Here is a 16,275-nt window from a genome sequence, read left to right on the forward strand (position 1 = left end):
CCGCATAATAACTGACGGTGTGAATGTCTGCATCGCGCTCACACAACTCAAATAGGCTTTAGAGGAGATCTATTCTTACTCTGTGCAACGGAGGTATGTTACCACTGCGAAGCATAGTAATTTGGTGCAGTTAGCGATGGGAGGCGGCTCTCAAACGCGGCTCCGGAGGGGTCTTGAGGTTAGCAAGTAGAGGAGGTTGAAGCCTCGGTTAAAATTTATTTGGAATACTGCTAGTCTCTAGTTGAGACCATTGCAGGTGGGCATTACATGTATCAGATTTAACAAAGTGAATCTGATTACTCAAAACAGCTTTTTGAAATTCAAAACAAGAAACGAGGAACAAGGAGCAAGTCATGCAGTCCAGAAAACAAGAGCGAAGTTAACAAATTTATACAAACACTTTCACGAGAGGCAAGTTCAAAAGAAAACATTGGCACAACAGACCGCGTACTGCAAGATGCCGATAAAACTAATCCAGATCGTCAGTGTTTTTAAAACACAGTATCTAGTTCAGAGCAAAAAACTGAAAGTGAATCCGCGTTAGTAATGGATGCATCTAGGCTATTCCATTCTCTTGTTACTAGCGGGAAGAATGAGTTTTTAAAGGTATCACTGTGATGTACATATTCAGTTTGTGTATTCACGTGCTGGTTTCTTAATGCTCGTTTCTGTGACAGTGAAACATATTTTGATGGATCAACCTTGAACATGGTATGAAGAAGCTGATAGATGAATTTTAGACGCGCCCGCTTTGCCCTTGTTGATAGTGTTTCGAGCCCGGAGATTGCAGCTAGTTCAGTTGGAGAGTCTGTTTGTTTGTACCTATTGTGAATGAACCTCAGTGCTTTACGCTGTAAAATCTTGATAACTTCGCATATTTTGAAGAAGTACTTCGCATGTTTGTTTTGGTTTCCGTTGCCAACCGCCAGCAATTCATATTTCTAGCGAAGGAAATCTGCCCCAGGGCTTGGGCAGAATACCCTTCCCCTTAAAGGGTGTGTACTAGAGGACAGCTTGATGTCTTTTTACCCCTTTCGTGGTAAGAGAAATCGTTGACCTGCCTAGCAAATTATTCCCGTATGTTTCATAGTGTGTGCAGCCTTTTATGTCTTAGCCTGCTGAGATACACAGCGTTAACAGGCAATAGACTGTAAGATCACCGATGCTTTACTGTATATGATAAATCGTCAATTTGTTAAAATTTTATCAAGAAACTTTTTTTAGAAGAAATACAGAATTTGTACTCGTATCACAACAGCAGTACTGACAAAACTCACACAAACAAATTCTACCTTGGTAACGACTTGGTGAAATAGCATTTGTTAAATTCTGTTCTGTCGTAGAGTTATCACCAATGTTTGCTAAGTGTGCGGTAAAAAGCAAGCCATAAAAACTTTCGGCTACCTGTACCATAACGCTTAGACAAGGCAGGTTAACTGAGTCCTGGCCTTATTCACACTGAATTGTTGGCCCATTTTTTGCTGCCAATCCAAAAGCACTAAAAGAAAGCTAGGCAGGTGAAATATGGCAGTATGCTTTTTGCTGCCTGTTTAGTTTGTCGGCTTATCTTCACTCTTGTTGTTTGCATGCTTACTCCGAAAACGTGGTCTAGCTCATTGGAAGTGAAGTTTTTCTGGCGCCCTGCGCTGCCATACACTGTCCTCTACACATCAGTTATTTTTTTATTTATATATTGATACATGCATTCGAAGAAGAGACAGAAGTAGCGCATGCGCTAGAAGAGGAAGAAGTTAGTTGGCTCTCTCGCGCGCGCTCGAACCACTAGGGGACCGCCGCAGGTTTTTCGTCTCTGCGCGGGTGTTCTTTTTGGCGTTGCACGCTACAGTCGACACGATGCGGCTGGGAGTGAAAAGTCAGCGAAAGGGTAGAACGCAGCTGCAGTGGACCGCAGTTCAGTCAGGTAGCCGGTCGTGGTAAGGCTTCATGCGAACAACGTGTACGACTTCAGTTCGGTGCGACCGGCGCGATGAACAAGCTGTCGGGGCGGGAGCAACTGCATAAGTCACATCACTGATGCGGCGCACTACTTCGTAAGGGCCGAAGTATCGGCGCAGCAGCTTTTCAGAGAGCCCGCGGCGACGAACAGGTATCCAAATCCACACAAGGTCGCCGTGAGCATAACTGACGAAACGGCGTCCACAGTTGTACTTAGTGGCGTCAGGCTCCTGTTGACGGTGGATGCGCAGGCGGGCCAGTTGACGCGCTTCCTCAGCACGCTGAACGAAGGTATCTACGTCGATGTCAGCGTCAGAGTCGCAGTAAGGGTCGACGGGCAACATAGCATCCAACGGAGTGGTCACCTGGCGACCGAAGACAAGCTGAAAGGGGGTCAGTCGGGTTGTTTCCTGCAGGGCGGTGTTGTACGCAAACGTTACGTACGGCAGAATGGCGTCCCAAATACGATGCTCGACGTCAACGTACATTGATAGCATGTCGGCTAGTGTGCGGTTGAGTCGCTCTACCAACCCGTTTGTCTGCGGGTGATACGCCGTAGCACGTCGGTGGCTCGTGTGCGTCAGAGTCATCACGGACTGGGTTAAGCGGGCCGTGAAAGCAGTTCCCCGGTCAGTAATAACAACGGCGGGTGCTCCATGACGCAAGACAATGTTGTGGACGAAGAACTGCGCCACTTCAGCAGCAGTGCCCTTGGCAAGAGACGTGGTCTCAGCGTACCGTGTGAGGTAGTCAGTCGCAACGACTATCCAACGCCTTCCAGACGAAGACTTCGGAAATGGGCCAAGGAGGTCCATGCCCACTTGATGGAAAGGGGTCTTCGGTGGATCGACGGGGTGAAGAAATCCGGCCGGTTTCAATGGAGGAGTCTTCCGACGTTGGCATTCACGGCATGTTTTGACGTAGGCCCGCACCGATGGGAGTAACCTGGGCCAATAATACTTTTGTCTAATCCGTGCGAGTGTACGGCTGACTCCAAGGTGGCCGGCGGATGGTGCATCATGACAGGCACTCAAGATCTCAGACCGCAGCTGTGATGGTACGACGAGTAGGAACACTTCTTCGCTGTTGGCAAAGTTGCGTTTGTAGAGAACACCAGACCGTAAAGTGAAGGTGTGAAGCCCTCGAAGAAAAACACGCGGAATGGGAGCTTCACTGCCTTCGAGGTAATCGATGAGCGGCGCCAACTCCGTGTCCGCCCTCTGAAGCTGCGCCATTTGGGTGGTACTAACAGAGCCCAGGAAAGGAAAATCATCGGTGGTTTCTTCGGTATTGATTGGGATAGGCGCGCGCGACAGACAATCCGCATCCTGATGCTTGCGGCCAGACTTGTAAACTACTGTTAAGTCGTATTCTTGCAAGCGTAAGCTCCATCTAGCCAAGCGTCCTGAGGGGTCTTTGAGGCTCGCCAGCCAGCATAAGGAGTGGTGGTCGCTTACCACACGGAAGGGTCGTCCGTAGAGGTACGGTCGGAACTTGCAGATGGCCCATATCACTGCAAGACATTCTTTCTCCGTCGTTGAATAATTGGTCTCGGAGCGCGTAAATGTCCGACTAGCATAACTGATGACCCGTTCTGCACCGTCTTGCCACTGGATCAGTACTGCACCAAGGCCAACATTGCTGGCGTCAGTGTGGATGTCCGTGGCAGCATGCTCGTCGAAATGGCCGAGTATCGGAGTGCTTTGCAGACGGCTGCGAAGCTCGACAAATGCAGCCTCTTCGTCGGTCCCCCAGAGGAAGGGCGTGTCGTCACGGGTCAGTGCGTTCAGCGGTTCCGCGATTTTCGAGAAATCTTGAATAAAGCGCCTATAATAGGAGCACAGGCCTAAAAACCGGCGAACGGCCTTCTTGTCAGTTGGGCGTGGAAAACCTGAGACGGCAGCAGTCTTGTCAGGGTCCGGGCGAACACCTTGTGCGCTGACAACGTGACCAAGAAAGCGAAGTTCCTCAAAGCCAAAATGGCATTTCTCGGCTTTGATGGTGAGTTGCGCGGATTTGAGCGCTTGTAGCACAATGCGCAACCGCTCCAAGTGTTGGTCAAAGGTGGGCGAAAATATAACGACATCGTCCAGGTACACCAGGCAGGACTGCCATTTCAAGCCGGAGAGGACAGTGTCCATCATGCGTTGGAAAGTAGCCGGTGCTGAGCACAGACCAAATGGGAGCACTTTAAACTCATAGTGGCCGTCAGGCGTCACGAAAGCCGTCTTCTCCCGGTCTCTCTCGTCCACTTCGATTTGCCAGTACCCGCTTTTAAGATCCAATGACGAGAAGTATCTGGCGTTCCGCAATCGGTCGAGCGCGTCATCTATCCTGGGCAGCGGGTAAACGTCCTTTTTGGTCACGCTGTTAAGTTTCCTGTAGTCCACGCAGAAACGGAGAGTATTGTCCTTCTTTTTGACAAGAACCACAGGCGATGCCCACGGACTGGTGGACGGCTGAATGACATCGTCTGCAAGCATCTCGGCAACCTGATTCTGAATGGCTTCTCTCTCCACCGGGGAAACACGATATGGGCGCTGGCAGATGGGTCGCGTAGTCTCGTCAGTGATGATACGATGCTTGGCGAGTGGAGTTCGGCCGACCTTCGAGCACGTAGCGAAACAGTCCGCAAATTCTGCCAAGAGGGCCGACAGAAGATCCCTCTGAACCGACGGCAAGGCAGGATTTATTCTGACTGACTGAAGAACGTGATGTGGGCCAGCATACTCCGGAGAGGGTCCTCCCACGGTGCACAAACCTGGAACCTCAGCAACGTCGTGGAGGAAGGCAATAGCCATGCCTTTGGCCAGGTGCTGATATTCGTTGGCAAAATTAGTCAGGAGGACGTGGGTGCGGCCGTCACGTAGTTGGACGAGACCTCTTGCAACGGCAAGTCCCCGCTTAAGCAGCAGTGGACTATGGCTGTCCGCTAGGCCCTCGTAGTCATGGAAGAGGTCGTTCCGCACGAGCACCAGAACACTGCACCGCGGCGGCACCGTGACGTCGTTCTCGACAATGCGCAGAGCGTTGCTGCAGGGATCGCGGGAGTCAAAGCGCGCCACGGCCTGTTTGGTCGAGAACGTGACACGTGCCTCCTGAAAGTCAATCACAGCGCCGTTCGACTGCAGGAAGTCGATCCCCAGAATCAAGTCTCTGGAACACTCGGGGAGTACGACAAATTCACCAACGTACGTAAAACCACTAATCCCAACTCTAGCCGTGCACTTGCCCACAGGGGAAATTAGGTGGCCACCAGCGGTGCGAATGGGGGTCCCCGTCCACGGTGTCAGAACCTTCTTAAGTTCTCCAGCGAAGGCACGGCTCATAACAGAGTAATCAGCACCGGTATCGAGCAGCGCGGTAATGTCAGTGCCATCAATTGTCACACGCAAATCGGATGCAGCGTATCTGATACTGTCGCTGCCTCTCTCTGTCCGGGTATCGTCGGCTCGAGGGTTCCGCGATGGAGGATCTTGACACGTCCCGACGTCAGCGGCCTTGCCTCCAGAGGTCGCTGGTGTTAGTTTTCCCGACGCGGACTCGGCGAGCGACGGCCAGCGGCCAGGGCTGGAAGAGCGATAACGGAGAGGCGAAGGGGAACGGGACTCGCGCCTTCCAGAGTAGGCAGGGTTCTGGCGTGCCCAGAGATGCTGTGCAATCTCATGCGGTCGTTCGCCGTTCTGAGGGCAGGGTGCGTCGGGATGGAAACCGCGAAGGCCCACTTGGCGGTACGGACAGGCGCGGTAGAGGTGACCAGGCTCCCCACAGTGGTAGCAGAGAGGCCTGCGGTCCGGTGTACGCCACAAATCCGACTTCCGAGGGCGTGGCCCAGCTGTAGCAGATGCGGTTGCAGAATACGTGGCGATGTTACTCACGGAGGTCGACGGGGTCACACCGTAGCCAGGCACGCTTGCGTGACATGTGCCGATGTTGCTCACGCCAGGCGTTGGGGTAATGGGACCGTAGCCTGTCGTGCGACGTACAACAGATGCGTACGTGGGTCGGTCATCGAACCGGGATGGCGCTTCGGGGACAGGAGGTGCCTGCGCAGCCTGTCGCACCTCGTCCCTGACAACTTCGGACAGCGCTGCCAGCGGCGCAGGTGCAACCTGAGGCAGATGGATCCGTTGCAGTTCCTCCCGGACGACGGAGCGAATTAGTTCACGCAAGGTGTCTGCACTGCCGCCGAGACACGACGAAAAGCCTTCGGGCACCATGCAGTTGATGTCGCGGTTGTACTGGCGGGCCCGTTGTTGCAGCGTCGTCTCCATCGTGGTCGCCTCGGTTAGAAATTCCGCCACCGTGCGGGGTGGGCTGCGCACGAGGCCCGTGAACAGCTCCTGCTTAACCCCACGCATGAGATGGCGCAGCAGCTTCTCCTCTGTCATGTTGGGGTCGGCGCGCTTGAAAAGACGGGTCATGTCTTCGGTGTACATGCGCACGCTTTCGTTCGTGCGCTGATTTCGGGAGTGCAGCGCAGCTTCGGCCTTCTCCCGGCGGTCAGCGTTGGGGAACGTAGCCAGGAGACTCCGGCAAAACGTCTCCCAGGTGGGAAGTGTAGCCTCGTGGTTTTCAAACCACGTCCGAGCAGACTCTTCCAGGGCAAAGTAGACGTTATTCAGCTTGCGCTCGTCGCACCAGCCGTTGTAGCGTGCGACCCGCTCGAACGTCTCCAGCCAGTCCTCAGCGTCTTCGAACACGTCACCGTGAAAAGATGGCGGTGTTCGCGGTGGGTGGCAAAGGATCGGCGCCAGGGGCCTGGTGTCAGCGGCCATGGCAGTTGGACTCGACGGTAGAGGCTGGATCGGCGGCTGGGTCCTGGTGTCAGTGGCCATGTCAGTTGGACTCGGCGGTCGAGGCTGCGTCGTCCTTGTTGGCGGGGGAAGGGGCCCAAATTCAGGCGACTCTCCGCGGAGACGGCGGCTGGGTCGCTGGTGAACCGGTGTGAGGTCCGTAGTGACGCTGTACGGAGTTTGCAGGTCGGGAAGCGTACCCAGCACCTCCACCAAACTGTAGCGTGCAACGCCAAAAAGAACACCCGCGCAGAGACGAAAAACCTGCGGCGGTCCCCTAGTGGTTCGAGCGCGCGCGAGAGAGCCAACTAACTTCTTCCTCTTCTAGCGCATGCGCTACTTCTGTCTCTTCTTCGAATGCATGTATCAATATGTATGTATGCACCTACATTTTGCCTCAGGGGTGTGACAATAGCGTGGTGTGACGCATTATTTTCCTAGCCATCGGGTCGAGGAAAACAACATACAGAATACTGCAAGCATTAACAGAAGATAGTTAAAAAATTGCATGTTAGGGCATAGGAATAGCATGCTCACAAAATGTCGGCGTAAATGAACACTTGAAATTCGAAAAAAAAAAGCCCGTTAATAGATGTTTTTAAAATACCGGAGACGTATTAGCCGAGACGTATACGGATATACCCGACGTCTAGTGCGCATGCGTGATGGATGTGGCCTGACGAAGCCACTGCGCGTGCGCAGGAAGCATCGATAGACCGGTGTACGTATCCGCTAATACGTATCCGGTATGTAGCTAAACGCCCCTGATATCACGGCGCACACAGAATACGTGTAGCAAGGCATGCACCCTAAAATGTAAATCAATTAGGGCACAAAAAGTGTGTTTTAGTGTTTGGTGGCATCTCCCCACTACGTTTGCCACTCTCCTGGTTTCAAGCTAGGGGATGCAGTGCTGGTACAGGAATGGCAACGGGGAAAGTTTTTCTGCATTTTCTCTTCTGAGCTTGAAACTTTCTTGGACACATTATAAATTTTTAACTTATATGTAAACTTGTTTTTATTAACCAAAAAGTTTCACTAGGAAGATACTTGAGAAAAAAAAATGCTTCCGTGAATTATCTGGGCTAAAAACTTTAGCAGGCTAAAAGAACAGTCTTTTCTCTGAGGAGGTAGGTTGCTTTCGGTGAAAAAATTAGAAATAATTTGTTTGACCAATTTAACCTTACAACCCATTTCCGAGGCTATTGGATTTGAATGCATTTTATTTTTATTGACAGTGAAATAACCTAGATTATTTGCTTAGGCTTCCGTCTCCCATAAATTCATTTTATGCAGTTCCTACCAACCCTTTTGATATTTTGATATTTCATGTATCGCTGGCAATTTTCGGTGTTATGATTGTTCTGTTTCAATAACGCACCACCAAAAACCTGCCGTCTATGGCCGCGTACTTCGCTGGAGCTGTTTATAGGCACCAATCTAAAGAACTGCCCTAGATAGCTGCAAGGCGACCTTCTGATGCATGATTGCGAAATATATAACACAGAGAGTAGTAGGAGACAGATCGAGCCTGTGACACACAAAATTCTCTAAAGGGCCCATATATAGAAGGACCCCTTCCCCTGCAAGTATTGCACCATGCACATACACCTGCAATCTGTCAAATACTCTTCATGCAAAACTCACACCAGACATTTAAGAATTGTTTACTGAAATCCTGAGAAGGAAACCTATTTGTACACTAGCAATGGTCGCTTAAACGAGAAGAAGAAATGACGGATATGTTTAATGCAAAAATGGTTGCGTTAAAACCATGGACTTCAGACTTGAAAGGCAGCTGTCGTTTAGCACCCGTTGCCTCTAATTTAGTTCTCACCTGATTTCATTGTCCGTTCGTTGCGCAGTTGTTGTAAAGGGCGAGGTATCTGTTAGAGATAAAATGCCTAATCAAGCTCCTAAATTTTTTTTTAAACTTGTGAAGAGTTGAACTGAAGACAGGTGACATAACTCGTCTTAGACCAATTATACGAGGCCACTTTCTTTTTGAACCAATGATTCTTTTTAGTGCGTCTGCGTACACTAGATGGTGCTGCATTCCAGGCATTTATTTGACTGTACAAATTTGCAAAGCACTAGCCATGCCAGAGTTCCCGCAGAAAGAGAACTGCGTCTGCTACTTGGGCCGCCATGGGCGGGTTCTCGCATTCGCCGCCAGGTGCCGCATGGATTGGTTAATTCGCTAATAGCTTTATGAAGTATTTTTTGTGGCTTTCCTTTAAGTCCTTTTATTAGTGATGCAGAGGTTACAGCTTTTTAACCATGTCATTCGACTCCCAGGTTGCCAAAACTATCCTCGTGCTTGCAGCTAACTTCAGAATTTTGTGCGAGAAAAACTGCATCTCTGGCAGAGATCGCCCCAAGGACACAACCGGCAATATCTTGCTGAAACACGCAGAGAAACTGGATGTTTCCGTAATTACGGGGCTTTTCTAGCACATTCTGGAGCTGAGCAGAACTGAACGCTTGCGTAGCTTTGGACTAATGGTGATTGCATGCGAAACGCCCCAGACTGCAAAAGCGACTGCCGCCGATTCTTTTGAAAAAGCAATTATAAAAATTGTGCTAGTTTGCGTTTATGTGATTGGTGTTTGGACGAAGTATTTTGTTCGGAAATATTTTTTTTTGCTCATGTGAGTGCTCTTTGAAGCTTCCGCGGAGAAGCAAAAGTTATTTGGAGTTACACATTTTTTAAATCAAATGTGAAACAGAGTAAAATGGCAAATATTATTTTATAATGTTTGTTAGGTTATTGTTAACTTTGACTTTTTTATTGAAGTCATGCAAGCATTTTCCGCGCCTTTTTGTTTTTCCTGCCTTCACCTGTCACTACAGCTTGTACTAAAAATAAATTGAAGTTTTCGAACAGAGTACTTTTCGTGACAATTACTGTCAAAGTTAGCGAAAATTGACTTTTTCCTCAGATTCAGACCTAAATTAAGAATCAAGTGCCTCCAGATAAAAATGCATAAGTTGGCGCATAATACACACCTGTGTCGTTGCTTGTGATCTAGAAATATTAATTCGATTAAATTTTGTTTAAGACCGCGATTTCCAGTTTGGTGATCCGGTCCCTGATCTCTCGCCCTATTTTATACGGTACGAAGGTGATTTCAGTATGCTCCTTTATTTTAAACGGGCACTGAGGACAAAGTGAACTTAGTATATGTATCAAGAGACAGCGGCGTTGTGATGACAGACAACCATCACCGTAAACGGAGCTTTCACAAGATGGAGACGACCAAAAAACTAAATACAGGTTTCGCCACTATCGCTCTATTTCGCAAATAAACTGCATGCATCTCTCTCTTCCGTTGAAGTGGCGAACCCACGATAAGGGACATAGTCCTTTTCATTTAGGAACCAGGGGTACACCACAGGGCGCGGTGCTCTCTCCCTTGTTATTAAATCTGGCAATGATGCACCTACCGGACAAGCCGGGCGCTGTCGCCGGAGTGCAGCATGCGCTGTACGCCGATGACATCACCCCGTGGGCTACGCAGGGCTCTCTCGGATACATTGAGGCCAACCTGCAGGAGGCGGCGACCATAGTGGACCGCTATGCTCGCCGCTGCGGACTCCCAATGCTCCCCGCAAAAGTCTGAATTTGTGCACATACGCCCCCTATCAAATTGCGCAACCAAGACTGCATTGTCTCTTGAGACAGGTCCAATCCGTGAACATATATAAATCCGGATACTGGGGCTCTTTATACATCAACACAGACGGTCAGAAACGACATTGGATAAACTCTGGTGGGGGACTAGGTGAGGCGGATGGTAAGCCGGGCTTCTAACAAGCGCGGAGGGTTACGATGCAAGGACACCTTGCGGCTGGCGCATGCATTTGTAAGAAGTCGAAATCTATATTCGACTCCGTACCTCCACCTACGGAAGCAAGACGAGGACGCACTCGAAGTCATCCTGCGCAAAACTATTAAGCGGGCCCTGGGCACGCGCGTGAGCACCTCCAACCAGTGCCTCTTGGGACTGGGCATGGTAAACACATTTCGGGAGCTCCGGGAAGCCACTTGACCAACCAATATACGCGTTTCTCGAAGACATCGTCGGGTCGCCGCATCCAAGCTTGCCCTACTACATATCCAACATGCCACTCTCATGGAAGAGCGCGTACGTATTCCATCCCAGTGGAGATGCGCCCTCCACGTGCGCCCTCTTCCCGCGAGCATGACCCGCCTGGCGCGGGCGGAAGCCCTGGCTCGCCACTATGAATCGAAACCTGCCTGCCTCCGGCCCCCACCATGGGGGATGGTACACGGCCGCAGTCTTCCACCAATCCAATACAGGGAACGGCCTTACTTTCCTAGCCCGTGACACGACATACGCGGAGGAGGTAGCAATTGCGTTCGCTTCATCTCATCCCACTTCCAAAACAATTATTTCTGACTCGCGAGGGGCCTGTCGGAAAGTTAAACGGGGCTGAGTACCGTACCTATCCTACCGCCTTCTTTAAAGCAGCGCCTACACCGGGGTGCCCGCTCACCGGAATATCGTTTGGGCTCCTACTCACATGGCCTTGAGGGAAATGAGGCAGCTGACGCCGCCGCCCGCGCGCTGTATCACTGGGCATTCTCTGCCGGCCCCGAACGAAGACCAGGAACTCGAATTCACTCCGGCTTACTCTTTCGAAGACATTGTTTTATTCTACCAATCTGGCCATGGCCTTCATTCCCGCCCGTGTAACGGTTTCTCAAAGGAGGAGGAGTGGCTTCTGCTCCGCCTGTAAATTCTTTGCTGTGCCCGGCAGCTCTAAAACACTTCGACCCTTCTTTCTCGGGCTGCTGTTCGCACAGTGCGGAGAAGTCTTCGGACATCTACCACATGGTGTGGCCCTGCCCCTCCAGACATGCTATCCCCCTCACCCCTACCCCACCCGGGAGGACTGGGAGGCGACCCTGCTAGGCTGCTCTGAACTACAGGCACAAAAGGCCCTGGTTAAGCGCGTCCGGGCAGCGACCGATGCCACTGGGGTCCCGTACTAGGGATCCGACCTAGTGTTTGTGAGGGCTGACCCTTAAGAGTCGGTCCAATCATATCTCCAAGCACCAATAAAACTCTTTCATCCTCATCATCATCATCATCCAGAACCGAGTTTCGAATGATACTGGCGATCGGACATGTAATAGTATACCATGTATGCAAGGCACTCTGGTTAGAGAAGTATTAAAACGACTAAGTCCGTCTTCACTTTACGTGGAAGACTGAAACCGTGACTCAGAGGTTTTTGGTGTTCAGATGGTGTTCGCAAGGCAGCGGTCCCAGCCGCAGCGAGCGTACTTCGATGGACGCGAAATTCGAAACGCCTTTGTGCTGCGCGATATCAAGTACACGTTACACTCTTAAGCACGTCCATAAGCACGTCCATAAGCACGTCCATAAGCACGTCCATAAGCACGTCCATAAGCACGTCCATGAGCACGTCCATGAGCACGTCCATGAGCACGTCCAAGAAATTGATGCTCCCCTGTGTCTTTTCTTCAACAGTGGACTTATCTTAAAGGTCCCACGTCATAGAAGTGTTTCAGGAATCTTTAGACGTACCACTTGTCAAGGCGCTAAAGCAGTCGTCAGTGTATCTTATAAATACGTTGGGTATCGGCAGGAAAGATTCCAACGCTTTGGGCTCATTGGCTTGCATCGTTAAACTGGCTGTGATGACAGAAATCGAGACATACTGAAAAAAAAAAGTAAAATAAAAATTGGACGACGCTGGATCTATATACCCTCAAGAGTACAATGGGATAGCATTAAAGTTTCCTCCCGCACTGGCACTCCTTCTCTGTCGCCTATAGGTTCTGCCTAAACGCCAATATGCTGTATGCGGAATTGGTCATTCTCTACATTCCTAGATCGCTGGGAGTCCTGATACCACTAGTGGCTCAGTGGTGCAGTGGTTAAGCGATGCGCTACTGCCCCGGCAGGTGACTGTTTCTAACACAGCCACCGTAGGTGCTTGTGAGACCCAGGTTGCTCTCCCTGAGCTCCCGTAAGGTTCATTTTCCATCCATAATATTGTTACGGGGCGGCCAGCCGAAGAATGAGACGTCACAATATCTTCGTCACAATATCCATAAAAATATCCATAAAGGCAGGTATAAGGCGGCCCACCACCGGCCGATTTCCGCGGTGCGCCGACAGAGGGCACGCGGATCCCAAGGCTTAGCTGCACCGCCATTCACTTCAACGCGGTGGTCACGGCGGTAACGGATATGTCATGATTTTAAATCTAGTTGCAGGAAAATACTTAAATTCAACATTCCCAGCCATAAATGCGTCTTTTGCTAATGGACAAGCATCAACATGCCCAGAAAGAGCCGTAGAATCATTATTTATTGAACAAAAATTCAATAAAGTTTCTGGTGTAACAATTTGTCCACGGAGTTGAACAGTGAAAATCCGTACTTGCTCGGATAACAAATAAGAAAGCGCCGTTTCAGTTCTTATTCGAAATCTGTAATTGTCTGCAGTCGACGCAGATGAATATAAACAAGCGGTATGATTACTAATCACCTTAACTGCACAAGCCGGATTAAAAAAATTAGTGCATCACTACCACCCCTCTCACTAAGGCCCTGATTAGCACAAACACCGCCTCCGCCCACCACCACGTCGAAGAACAAAAAAAATTAGAGATGGACACTCTCTATGCGGATAGATGGCGCCACGGCGTCTGTTCTGTTGTTCGCGTACATTACGTAATGACGGCAACTCGCGTGACGCTGTCCCAGGGCCGCTCTTCCTCGGGCTGCAGAGTAAAACTTAAGCTCCTTCACGCCGCGCGATAGGTCCGCCCACCACAGGACCACGAAGACGCTGTTCACGCATGCGCTGCTTCAGTGGAAGCGCAGCACGTAGCACCAGGCAGACAAAGCTTCGACAAAGTTCGTTTAAGTTCGCCTCTGTGTTCTCGTCCGTTCTGGCGCAAAGTTCACCGGCGGCGCGCCGACAACGGGAGCTATTACTCGCGATACTGTATAGATCTCTCTACAGTAACCATTTTGCAACTGTATCTATCTTGTTGATACTTGTAATGGTGCATGGTGCATGCAATGTATGGATCTGATTTTTGTCTATGGCTGGTTTCCTACTGACCGCTTTTAAGCTGCCTTAGTTCTTTAGAGCATGCTCGAATCTCTCCATATTATACTTGCTTATGTCGGTTACCTTACTCTTATTGATTAAATATTATAGCTCGACTAGTTCTGTCTGTTGGGTTATAGGTTTTCATGCTATGTATTTCCTAACCAGATCTCTCGTCTCCTGAGAGGGGTAAGCGGTATCCTGCCTAACTATCCGTTATACCGCCTAATTCTACTGCGCACTCTCTAATGACATCTGCAAGATAGTAGTCCATTGTTAGAAAACTAAGGTCGTTGCCTTCGATTGAAGCCTAATATCTGTTCTAGCGAGATCCTGAATTTCCCTACCTTCCCTCGCTTCGCTAACTCGTTTATGGATATCTACCTTACCATTTCTTACTTACCCTTTCAAGTCTAGGCTAATTTGAGACCTTACCGTCCTATGGTCACTACATCATACTGTTACGAGCACCTCCAAATCTTGCGCGATGCCGGGGTGCTGCACAATATGCTGACGTCCTTGGAAATAGAGCCGTCAGACTGCATGCGCATTTCGCATCGGCCATTCACTACAACATTCATAGCGCTGTAGCACAACCCACAGCTACACAGGGCTGTGGTTCGCTGGGCCTTCCTTCGCTGGACCTTGGTTCATTGCGCATTGGTTCGTTGTGCCTTGGTTCGTTGGGCCTTGGTTCGTTGGGCCTTGGTTGGCCGTGGTTCGTTGAGCCCTGGTGCATGGGCCCTGGTGCATGGGCCCTGGTGCATGGGCCCTGGTGCATGGGCCGTGGTGGGCTGGGCCGTGGTGCGCTGAACTCTGGGCCGCTGGGCTCTGAGTAGCTGTGCTCTTGATCGCTGTGCTCTGGGTCGCTGTGCTCTGGGTCGCTGTGCTCTGTGTCGCTGTGCTCTGTGTCGCTTGACTCTGGGTGGTTGTGCCCTGGGTCGTTGTGCCCTGGGTCGTTGTGCCCCGGGTCGTTGTGTTCTGGGTCGTTGTGCTCTGAGCAGCTGCGCTCTGGGTCATTGTGCTCTGGGTCGCTGTGCTCTGGGTCGCTGTGCTCTGGGTCGCTGTCCTCTGGGTCGCTGCGCTCTGGGTCGCTGCGCTCTGGGTCGCTGCGCTCTGGGTCGTTGTGTTCTGAGCAGCTGTACTCTGGGTCGCTGTGCTCTGGGTCGCTGTGCTCTGGGTAGCTGTGCTCTGGGTAGCTGTGCTCTGGGTCGCCGTGCTCTGGGTCGCCGTGCTCTGGGTCGCCGTGCTCTGGGTCGCCGTGCTCTGGGTCGCCGTGCTCTGGGTCGCCGTGCTCTGGGTCGCCGTGCTATGGGTCGCCGTGGTATGGGTCGCCGTGGTATGGGTCGCCGTGCTCTGGGTCGCCGTGCTCTGGGTCGCCGTGCTCTGGGTCGCCGTGCTCTGGGTCGCCGTGCTCTGGGTCACTGTGCTCTCTGTCGCTGGGCCCTCGGTCGCTGGGCTGTGCTTTTGGGGTACATTTATGGGTCTGGTCCCATTTGAATCCTGCATCTCTTCTATTCTTTTCGGCAAGAAATATGGCGCGGTGGGTTTTCCCTGAACCAAATTTCTCGTATGAGGGGAAGGGGGGCAGGAAGGGGGGAGCCGCTGGAGCTGTCGGTCGCAAATTTTACATAGGAAAACCATGCGAAAGGAAATTTTTCTGCCAAAAAAGTCTAAAATACATGGACCATATATGGGACCACCTCTCCCCCTCCTAACCACTGCCCACAAGAGTGACCCATAAATCTTCCCCACAGCTGGGTGCCGGTCCTCTGTGGATAGATCGACTATAGGTAGATCGGCTGTGGGTAGATCGGCTGTGGCTAGATCGGCTCTGGGTAGATCGGCTATTTGTAGATCGGCTGTAGATAGGATGGCTGCGAATAGCTCGGCTGCGGGTTGATTGCCAGTGCGTTCGACGACTGTGAGTAGGTCACCTGCGACTCCGTCGGTTCGCCTACACTACGATAGCGGTCGGTCAAAACTAGCAGCGGTTGCCGCGCAGGCGATTACCGACCGGTGAGGTGTGGAATGACCTCAGTGAGGTTTGCCGACCAGTGTCCTATGCTTAAATGTTTAATATCACTGCTATATGCCCAAATCAAATGCTCGCAGTCCTCAGTGGTAAGGACCATGAGCAAATTGTATACCAACCAGCGTCGTAGTTCTCACTTACCCTAGCCGTGAGCAAGACAAGGATGGGCTTAGCAGCCGAGCGCTATACATAAGCATGGCGTCGTATACGGCCCTATTGCAAAACCCAGTAATCACGCAACAAGATCTCCGCATTATGCGCATGTATTTTGAATTGTTTACTTCACTTTTCACGAGAAACACATGCCGTGAAGGCAGTGTTACTGAGGCTATATTAGCCAGCGCTTATTTTAGAACCGCAGAAGATAAAG

Source organism: Amblyomma mixtum, chromosome 6 (assembly GCF_055824585.1).
Source record: "Amblyomma mixtum isolate Tamu chromosome 6, ASM5582458v1, whole genome shotgun sequence".
NCBI classification, from domain to species: Eukaryota; Metazoa; Arthropoda; class Arachnida; order Ixodida; family Ixodidae; genus Amblyomma; species Amblyomma mixtum.